Source organism: Chenopodium quinoa, unplaced genomic scaffold, assembly GCF_001683475.1.
Source record: "Chenopodium quinoa cultivar QQ74 unplaced genomic scaffold, ASM168347v1, whole genome shotgun sequence".
NCBI lineage: Eukaryota > Viridiplantae > Streptophyta > Magnoliopsida > Caryophyllales > Amaranthaceae > Chenopodium > Chenopodium quinoa.
Window position 1 is genome coordinate 684,977 of NW_018742558.1, and position 10,765 is coordinate 695,741.

Here is a 10,765-nt window from a genome sequence, read left to right on the forward strand (position 1 = left end):
AACTATAAAGCATAAATAAACACAAGAAAAGGAAGAACGAATCATACCCTTGAAGCGAGCTTCGCCCTCTCAAAACGGGCTCTTACTTGAAAGCCTTGAGCACCGCAAATGTCGTGCCTCCAACGGTATCCACCCACAAAAAACGAACAAAACTTTTTAGGTCCGCTACTATATCTTGGAGTTAGCAAGGTCCAACCAAAACCCAAGTGTTAATGGAGTTTAAGAGTTTTTCCAAAATATGGAATGCTCTTTCTAACTCCCACTCAAGCACTTTACTCCAAATCCCAAGGTTGGTATTTATAGAGGAAAGTATGAGTGGGAATTTCTATCCCATCAATGTGGGATCATGAAATTCCACAAATTAATTTAAAGCTAAATTAAATTAAAATTACAAACTAATAATAAATCTACAAGTGGCATTACCATGTGAAATGAGTTGGTTAGGACCACATGGAGAGTAGGGGACCGTACTTGCTCCCCACTCAATACTCTCCTTGTGCCACATGTCCTTACCCACTTGCTCCCATATTCCTCAAGCTTCCCCATAGTGACCAGCCCTATGGCCCAGCCACGAGCCCAGCCACGAGCCCAGCCCGAGCCCAACCCCACACCAAGATGCGGGCTGCTGCTGTGCGTGCAAGCCACGCACTTGGTGCGGGCTTGCTGCTGTGCGTGGCTGCTAGTGCGTGCGCTGCTGCACGCACCACGTGCACGCGGCTGCTAGCTGCTGTTGTGCGTGGCTGCTAGCACGCACCTAGCCAGCCATGCTAGGCTCGGCTTGGTGTGCTTGCTAGCCACCTATGCTTGGACATTTTTGCCCCTAGCATTCGGATGCTCGGGGCATTCCGATGCTAGGGGTATTTAGGGAATATGGTCGAATTATTATTATTTTGCGCATCTCGTCCTTTTTATTATTTTTGACTCGACTTCCGACGATCGGTTTCGACGCTCCAAGCTCGAATTACCGACGTCTAAATATTTAACACTCGGGCGACGAATTAATTTCTTCCGAATTAATTCGTCGAGTCGTTCGTATATTTTGCTTGGGTGTGACCCGAAGGGTTCAGTCAAGATTAAGCTGTAATATTAATTATATTAATATTACTGATCGGAAGCGGCCTCCACCAGGCATTCCGATTACTTGACCTTACTGAATATATTAGCTTTCTAATAATTCTGAACCCGCTATCAGAATAATACACTTGTTCGAAGGACACCATTCCTTTCAGTAGAATGTACCCCCCTACTCAAATGACGGAAAGACCGACTCATGCATGAACCTAAGACATGGTCATGGTGATATGAGCTCAAAGTGCGTGCAAGACTAGTGAGTGTAGGTGACATGTTAAGACTCGTGTCATGACCATGTGGCTAGACTATGTGACTAGACTCAACTAATGACTCGACAAGGTGTTATTAATAGCGAAATTTAACCGAATTAATTAGCAAACTGGTTAATTGGACACTAGGTGATGACTCGATCAATAATCTGAACTGTCGGCAAAGCGACAGGACTGGCGTCGCACTATGTAGTGTAGCGCCAGACGACAGAGCTGTCGCCAGGCGCCACACTCCACAGAGTGGCACTAATGTCCAGACTTTGGCGCCAATGCTGAAGCTTCAATCTGGGACTGTTTTTGGTGTTATTAATCAACAGGGGTATGCCTAAAGTCGTACTAGGTCAATTCTGATTAAAATATTAGACTTTATCGACTCAAATTAATTAATTAATTAGGCAAAGTTCTTTAAGTCATTAATTTATTTAATCTCAACACAAGTCAAACAAGCGGTTAAGAAAACATATATATGCACAACAAATAATGCACAATTAGTCAAGTAGGCACAATATGATGCAATGAGTTTGCAACCTAACCATGGCTCTAGTTCTCTAAAGTTCGGGATATGGTTTAGTCAATAGAGGGTCCATGGTTAATTGTCCGGATGCACCGCGCAAAAGCCTAACCGTGAAGGATTGGTGCGAGTGGATGGGACACTGCGAGTTTTAAAAAAAACTCGCTTCCATGGTTTGGTGAATTAACCAATCTCGGATGTACCCTTTGTTGCTCAGAGCGTTCAATCAGGTAGATGGAGCATGAATTCCCAGAGGGTTATGTCTATATGAAGAACACATATGAGTTTCAGAAAAGTGAGAAAAAAATCAATCAGGAAGTAGGATCGAGCAAACAATGCGAAAAACTAGTCGAAATTAGAACGCATATTTCTGGCTCGGTATTGGGAGAATTTGGCGCCAGCAAACAGAGACTAGCGCCAGGTTTTAGCTGTAGCGCCTGGCGCTACAATTAAAAATCTGGCGCCAATGCTTTGACCCCTGGCGTTAATTCCTACATGCTTCAGCAGCTTTCTGTGCTCAATAAAATTTTCCAGTTTCGCGCGGTGTTATTTCAGTCCTAGTTGTGAAAGATATTTCTCAAATTTCCTACGTGTAAAATCCTATGTTTTTAACTCATTACGGATGGTCTTTCCAATGCGATCTTTTTTATGCATATGACAATAATGTTAATCAAAATTACGCACATGAAATACTTAGAACGTTTCGAGTCTCATCCACTCATTCTAAATCATTGCCAAAACAAATTCAGGAATTAAAATAGAAATCCTCCCCAGTGGAGTCGCCAAAAAACTGTAGGGAATATTTTAAAGCGTTAACCCCTAGCTTGAACCCCACTGTGATCATACACTAAAGTACGGTGGCGTCCAAAAGGGAAGAAGATAGAGTAAAAGAGCCGCCAACAAGTTTTAGGAACTTGTAAACCGTTCACAGGGTGAAGGTTACACCCCTTAACGATCCAAGAGATCGTCAACTCCATAAGGTCTTGAACCAAATAAGGGTTCGGGGATGAAGGTACAAATCCAACCTAAAAGAGATTGAACCTGCCCTAATAATAGGCCTCTACTTTATTCTGATCGTATTCACGCGCGCTTTCTGACTAACATACAATCAATAGGATTAACCCTAAACCAGTTTATCTATGTTGGTTGAATTTAATGCACAAATAAAACTATTATTGGCGATCACTTGAATTATAATCATATTAGCCCTAAACAAGATTATTAATTATCTTATATAAGCGTGATTACAAGTACAAATTTCTTTTAAACATGCATAAAAGGTGTGATAAAAAAAAATATCAAGTAACATAATAAATAATGAAATTAATGAAATTATAACAATCATAATTAAAAATAATCATCATAATAATTATAACAATTATAATCATAAATCATAAAGAATAATCATAATAATAATCATCATAATAACAATCATAATTAATAATAATAATAATAATCATGTTAAGGCATAGCAAGATCCTAGGCATGATACTAACAAGATTAATAACAAACCCTAGCATGTCACTAAGCAATAAAAATCAAATCTTTAACCCTAACATGATACTAGAAATCATAAATATTAGGAAGAACATAGGAAGCATCATATTTTTAATCATATTTAATATTAAAATTACCCTAGACATGATTCTAGGAATCAAAATAACAATCTAAACATGATTTCTACATCATAACATCAATAAAAACTATTAAAGCACTTACTTTGATGCCTCGTACCTCTTTCTAATAACAAAATACACACGTTAGTAACTTCAAGGAAAATAATAATCAAAACAATTAAATTAAATAATGGAAAAAGAGATTTGGGACCAAATCTTCATAAATTAAACCTTTCACGTCTAGGGCGAAGGCAACTTCGAATATGGCTAGGTGTTTCTAGATCTAATGAATGCGGAATTTTTTATGTAAAAAGCTAGTTTAAGAAAAAGAGAGAGAAAGAATTGATCAAGAAAGTCGATGAGAGTTGGTGAATGAGAAGAGAATGGGAGAGAATGAAAACTGGTTGTAGGTGAATATTGATGAAAACTGGTTATCGAAAACGGAGTTTTTAATACGTTATTTATAGAGAAAATTAGCAAAAAAGATAAAATATCGAAACAGAGTCTGGCGCACGAAAAACGAACCTAGCGGTAACACTAGCGCCAGGCACTACAGCTGGCGTTTGGCGCTGATTTCAGAAATTCACGCGTTTTCTTAAAATCAGATAAAAATTGCCGTACAGGAGGATAAAATCGTATTTCCCTCAAAAATGCTCTTTGATTTTAATTAAAACTCTGAAAAGTCAACAAAAGTCAATTTATCAGTGCTAATTGAATTAGGAATGAAAAGAACCTTCTAGAAGAATCTAGAAGACTAAAACCATTCCTAATTTCATTATGAATGATAAATCTATATTAGGCCCTCCCCTATATCATTGGGCCGCATATAAGGCTCAAACCGGGCTCAGTTTAGTAAATTGGCCATAACTTCCTCAATATTCATCGGAATTGGGCTTATAATATATTGTTGGAAAGCTCTTGTCAAGCCCCATCCAACTACACTACTATTGGACCCATATCATGGACCAACCAAACTGGATTGGCTGTTTTCTTAAAATAAGTTTTCAAAAACAGAGAGAAGAAAAAAAGAAATTAAAACTATCCGCAACACTAAACTTTCCACACTTTCACTTCATTCGATTATGATTCGACGTGAAAGGTACTCATCACTGGGTTTGGTTTTGGGGAGACACAAATGGGTGTCTACAACAGCTGAATTCACCGCTTTCATCCTACCTCCTTTTTGTAGGAGCTTTAACCCCAATCTTTTTGCCTCCTTCTCTGAAATGAAATTGTGGGTAGCACCTGTGTCCACCATTGCCGGAGCTTCCCTTCTGCTTACCAACACATTCACATACATCAACTAAGTGTTCTTGGATTGGCCCTCAGAGGCCTCTCTCTCCATAGCACACATCATATGAATGGCACCCAGTCTTGAAGGTTCTCCATCCCTGGGTTTACTCTCATCGGCTTCTTCAACCTCGGCGGATTCTACTGACATGGAGGACAATTTCTTTTGGAGGTTGTCAATTTCTCCTTTGTGCTGACACTCAAACCACTTGTGCGGTCCTCGACAAAGGATACACGTCAATGGTCTTTCTTTGTGCCGACACTCAGACCACTAGAGAAGGAGGAAACTCCACTCTTCGGGGAGTCTTCTTCCCCATTCTTGTTGTATTTATTGTTCAAGTTGTTGGAGCTTACTTGAGAACCATATCCAGAGTTTCTTGGAGGGTTTGGTGTCGGTCCAATATTCCCTTTCTTTAAACCTTTCCCTTTCTCTGACGAGTAGTCCATTAGCCTTTTAGCTGCGGCGATGGCTCCCAATAAAGTATCAATCTTCTGGCGCCAAATTTCTCTTTGGGCCCACTTTTTCAGACCACGCACAAAATTGAATAAACGATCTTCCTCGGACATGTTGTGGATCTCCAACATGCACGCGGAGAACGCTTTGACATACTCTCTAATGGAAATCTTATGCTGCAGAGCGGCAAGCTTGGTGCGAGCAACAAACTCAGTGTTCTCTGGATAAAATTGGGCCATAAGTTCTTTCTTTAGGTCTTCCCAAGTGTCTACTGACGTTCTCCTCGCTTGGATGTCGGCGTACTTGGTGCGCCACCAAAGCTTTGCATCATCCACCAAATACATTGTTGCGATATCAACTTTTAGCTCGTTCTCCAACTGACATATGCAGAAGTATTGCTCCATGTCGAATATGAAGTTATCCACTTCCTTTGAGTCCCTAGTGCCATTAACACTACAAGAAAAATCACATTTCGTAGCGATTATTTCGTGGCGATTGTACGTTCATGATTCGTGCCATTTATGGCACCTCTAAGCTATGTTTTCTTTATATTTCTATGCTCGTTTTTAGTCGTTTATGTCGTATTTTTAGGGAATAATGCTTTATTTGCGTGTTTGTGTGTTAGTTTAGAGAAATGCGTGCCTTTAGTGGTTTTCTTATTATTTTATTCATTTCTCGGTTTTTTCCCTCGCTTCTCTGTTTGATTGACTTGTTTTGTAGGTGTGTCAAGCTTCCCGGGATTTAATCATCAAGGAGGGAGCTCAAGTGCATTCAAGGAATTTAACGGAGCCAAGTTAGGGAAGCCAAGCACGCAAGTCAAGCCAATCCAAGAAACAAAGGAAAATGAAGGCTTACAAAGTATCAAAAAGGACCTTTGTGCATTTTTTCGGCCATATCTCGAGTTCTACAGATTGGATTGAGGTGATTAAAGTTGGGTTGGAAACTAGACTTGAAGAGCTTTCCAATGATAGGTCGCACGCCTTCATAAGATTCCTAGATCGTAAGTTACATCCTTCCAAAGTTGGCCCTGCAAATCTGCCGCAACCCATTTCTGCCGATTTTGGGCAGTATCTCTCCGCGGGCTGGCCGCAGGCTCCCCGCGGGCGCAGCTTTCGGGGTGTCCGCGGGAGCGGCCGATTTCTCCGAGGGCACGGGCTTCTGGGTCTTTTTTACGATTTTAAGTTTCTTTATTCCTTTTGTTTATAGATTGTTTTTGGGGGTTTTTATTATCATTCATTCACATAATTCTTAGTCTTAGAATAGTTTTCTCTCTTAGGTTGAGAGCTTCTCTCTCTAGATTAGGCTAGATTAGGAGTAGTTTTAGAGAGATAAAGTGAAGGATTTCAATGGTGATTGAGAGATTGAAGATACAAGGGTGACAATTGTGTTCAAGATCTTCTCTATTATCAATGAGCATTCTCAACTCTATCTCACCTTATTGCTTTGTTTAATTTCATGTTTGTTTGGTTTAATTTTGATGTTTGATGCTTGATTAGTATAATTGTTCTTGATATTTTGTTGATTCTTGATTTCCATAGTTGTTAGTTGATAGATGATGATTCTTGAATAGTTGTTTGTCTAGGAATTGGGTGAAACTTGTATGATTGATTAATTGTGATTAATTTGGAAATTGTGTTGATTGATTGTTGAGGTTAAAGTGATTAGTGAAGGTTTGCATGTGTGTAATTCAATTAGGCCTTGAGAATTATGCTAGATTGCATTGTAATTGCTAATGACATGAACAATTGATTTAGGAATTGCAATTATCGATTGGTTTTGATTGTGATTCTCTTAGTTTGTTATTCATAGTGAACCCTAGCTTAACAATTAAGAGATAGCTCTTTGATTCCTATTGATTGCTCTTATCATTAGTCCTCAAAACCTTTGATTGGCATGCTCTTCCCAAGTTGTTGCAATTGACATGATTACTTGTTGATCCCCGTTCCTAGTGTTTTATTTCCTTGGTTACTTGTTTTGTTAGTTGTTAGTATTCTCTCTTACCTTCGTCTTCGACCTAGCTTAGGCGCATAATTGAAAGTGCTTGAACATTACCGTTCCTTTGGGTTCGACCCTTGACTTGCCTCTATACTCGTATTAGGTTTTGTTAAGTGTTTATAAATTTAGTTTGACCAAGGGAAGATTAGATAAAGACCTAGTTTTCCCCTCGTCAGTTCGCTACAATATGCAAGTATGTTTGTGAAATAGTTAAAAAATGTCGTATCATTTTTACAATCGCCATGGTTTTCCCATATAAAATCGATACGGAAAACATAATAATACAAATCCACACTATTTTTACACATTTATATAATTTTGAGAAATCGTATCATTTACAATCGCCACTAAATCCTAAAAATCGATACGAAAAGCCTTTTAAACACTAGATATATAAATATTGTTTGACAAAGAATATATAACATATGTCATAGCTTATTGGTGAAACATTTAATATAAGAGTTTGAGGTTGCATGTTCGAATCTTGTAAAGATCATACGCATGTTTTTTTTTTTTTTAAGAAAATGAGTTAAACATTTATAGCGATTGTAATCGCTACAATAATCACCACGATTGGATGTAGTTTTTCGTATCGATTATTGAGGCCAACCCCAGCGATATTGAAAACCACTACTAAAGGCTAAGGCAACGGAGGATATTGTATCGAATGACCATTCGTTGGGAAAGCTTTTTGTTGCAATTACAATCGATACTAAAGGTTAAAATAATCGCTACAAAAAGGTTATTTTCTTATAGTGTAAAGATCAGGGGCTTGGGAGGTTTTATCTTGGCACATTCACTTCCCCCGAGCCCTCTCTGGGCACGCATTAGGGTCGCACATTTGTCTTGTGCTTCATCAGCTAAGCTTTGCACAAAGTTGAGTTGCTCCGTCAACCCATCCACCGTTGAAGCAAGCCTATCCATTTGTTCGGCTTGTTTTATCACAATATCCTTGAGTTTGGGCAACCTTTCTTAGAGCATTTCCCACTGTTCGGACTTGCCTTCAAGCCAAGCAAGTCATTCTTCCAACGTATACTCAGGCATCTCGTCTTCTGACATCTCTACGACAACCTTAACTCTGATACCAACTGTCACGGTCCGAGTGTTCAGACACCGGATCATGCGGTGCGCTCTTGTCTATTGGAGACAATGACGCAAGACTAGAATGAAAGAGGTACAACAACACGGACTAAAGGTATCTCAAGAAAGCACATGTTAACAACGGGTGTAGAGTCGGGGCTTGTGACGGCTGATACTTCGAAGCGGGAACAAGCGAAACCGACGAGATGAGGGCGTCTTTGAGGGTCTCTTGGTTTGGAGGGGATGCTTTAAAACAAGGCAAGCACAATATCTATAAAGGCTTAAAACAACGCACAAGTCTTAAACTAATAGCAACGAGGTAGGGAGCTTTGATTCATTAACCATCACTCCCTAAAGAGCTTTATATTGAATACATGGAGAATTACTAGTGAACGCTACAATGACAGTAACACAATAATTCTACCTTAGAGCCTAGAAACCAAAAGAAAAGACTTAAAAGACAAGACATAAGGAAAATACAAGTAAAAGAAAGAAGAATACATAAGAAAGGGGTTGGATTCTAACACTAGGCCACCAGCCACAAGGCATGGCTGTGCCACAAGCCTAGCTTGCAAGTGCGAGAGCATGCTTGCGGGCTAGTGCGCCTAGCCGCTCGCGCGCAAGTACCAGCACGTAACAATGCTTGGTTAGGCTGGCAGCCCTTACTACTAGCTTACGGTAGCATTGCCCAACAACGCACATCGACCTGCAATGGTGCGTGGTCTACTGATGTGAGGCTGCTACTGCGTGGGCAGACTGGGAGGCCCAGCCAAGGGACCAGGCACCAACAAGGTAGCCTTGGTGCCCAAGGCAAGGCACTAGCTCTCACGACTCTATTAGAGCCGGTTTTGTGGAGTGGTTAGCTTGGGGAGCAAGGAGGCCATGTAGTCCTCCTTGTGTTCCTCACCTACCCTTTCTTTCCCTTTATGCCACTTGTTGATTGCTAATTGAATTGTAATTATTAATTTAATTTGGAATTAAATTAATCATTCATTTTCTCATTTCAACAACTCTCCCACATGGAAAGTTAATAGAAACTCTTGAGAGCGTTTCCCTATGAATACCAACCTAGGGTAATTCAAAAGGAATCTCCTAAATAGTCAGAAAGCCTTAAGTTTGTAAAACTCTAGTAATTTTGGTCTAGATCCGTCTAAGCTACGGGGTAGGTGCTGGTTTGGGATACGAGGGTGTGAGACATTGGAGGTCTTGCATTTTTTAGTCTTGAAGTTTTTAAGTCCGAGCTCGAGATACGAGCGAAGCAAGGGTGAATTAATCTTTCTCTCTATTCTCTTTATGTGTTTATGTTTTATTAATTGCATGCTATTTTACTATGTTGTAATTATTATGCATGCAATCCATTTTACGGGTTTTGTTTTCGTGCGGTGTTGGACACCGCAAAACCCTACAGCATGGCATAACGAAGGATTAAATTATATCTAAATAATGACATTTGCTTCACATAAAATCTAAAATAAATTTTCTAAAATATAAAATTGTTCATTATAACTATTACATGTGGTTAGTTATATACTACTCCTCCCGTTTTTTTTATAAGCTAGAGTTGATATTTTCTGTTATTCATATATCATCATTGACTTAATTTTTTTTACCAATATATAATATATAAATATGATCGTAAAATATTGTTGAATTTGTCATAATGTCTACTTTTATAAGTTTATTTTTTCATAATTATTATTGATCTCTCATAAAATATATTGATGGTCAAAATTGTGTCTCGACAAATGTGCAAGTTTGACTCTAACTCTCTCTCTCTCACACACACACACACATGGTACTTCATAGTTGAATAATTGTTGTGTTAAATCCTTATATTTGTATAATGTTTTTATAATTTCATTTTCGTTATAATTATTTAACAACTGTGCACTATTGCACAGGGTTTAACCTAGTTAATTATAAAAAGCTTTTCAACAAGAGATATTGATACTTATAGTTATATATTGCTCACATAAATTTATTAAGTGATGAATATATACAAAGTACATATATTAATGAAGCAGCATTTTATTACTTTGTTTAAAATAAATGGGAAATTCTACATTGTGGCCTCAAGGTTCCAAGTTTTCTATTTGGAAAACACACTTTTTTTAGATTCTCTTAAGTGACACCCAAGTTTTGAAATATTAACCACAGTGACCATTTTTAGGTTTTTGGCTACCCTTTTAGTTTTTGGTTAATCATATATAATTAATTTTAAAAAAAACCACATGGCAAACCCCACTACCACCATAATATCGCCGGAACCCTAACCCACAAGCCCCAGACTTATCACTCCCCTTCGCGTCAGCCAAACGATCGGCCCAACCACACCCCAACACCTCTTTTTCCCTTCCCCGGTCAGCCACTCCTTTTCCCTTCCCCCTCCCACGATTCGACCCCCTCCCTTGTCGGAACCGCCGAATGAACTCCCAAAGCCTCCAACCTAAAACTCAAACCCTCACGAGTTGGGGGTGGT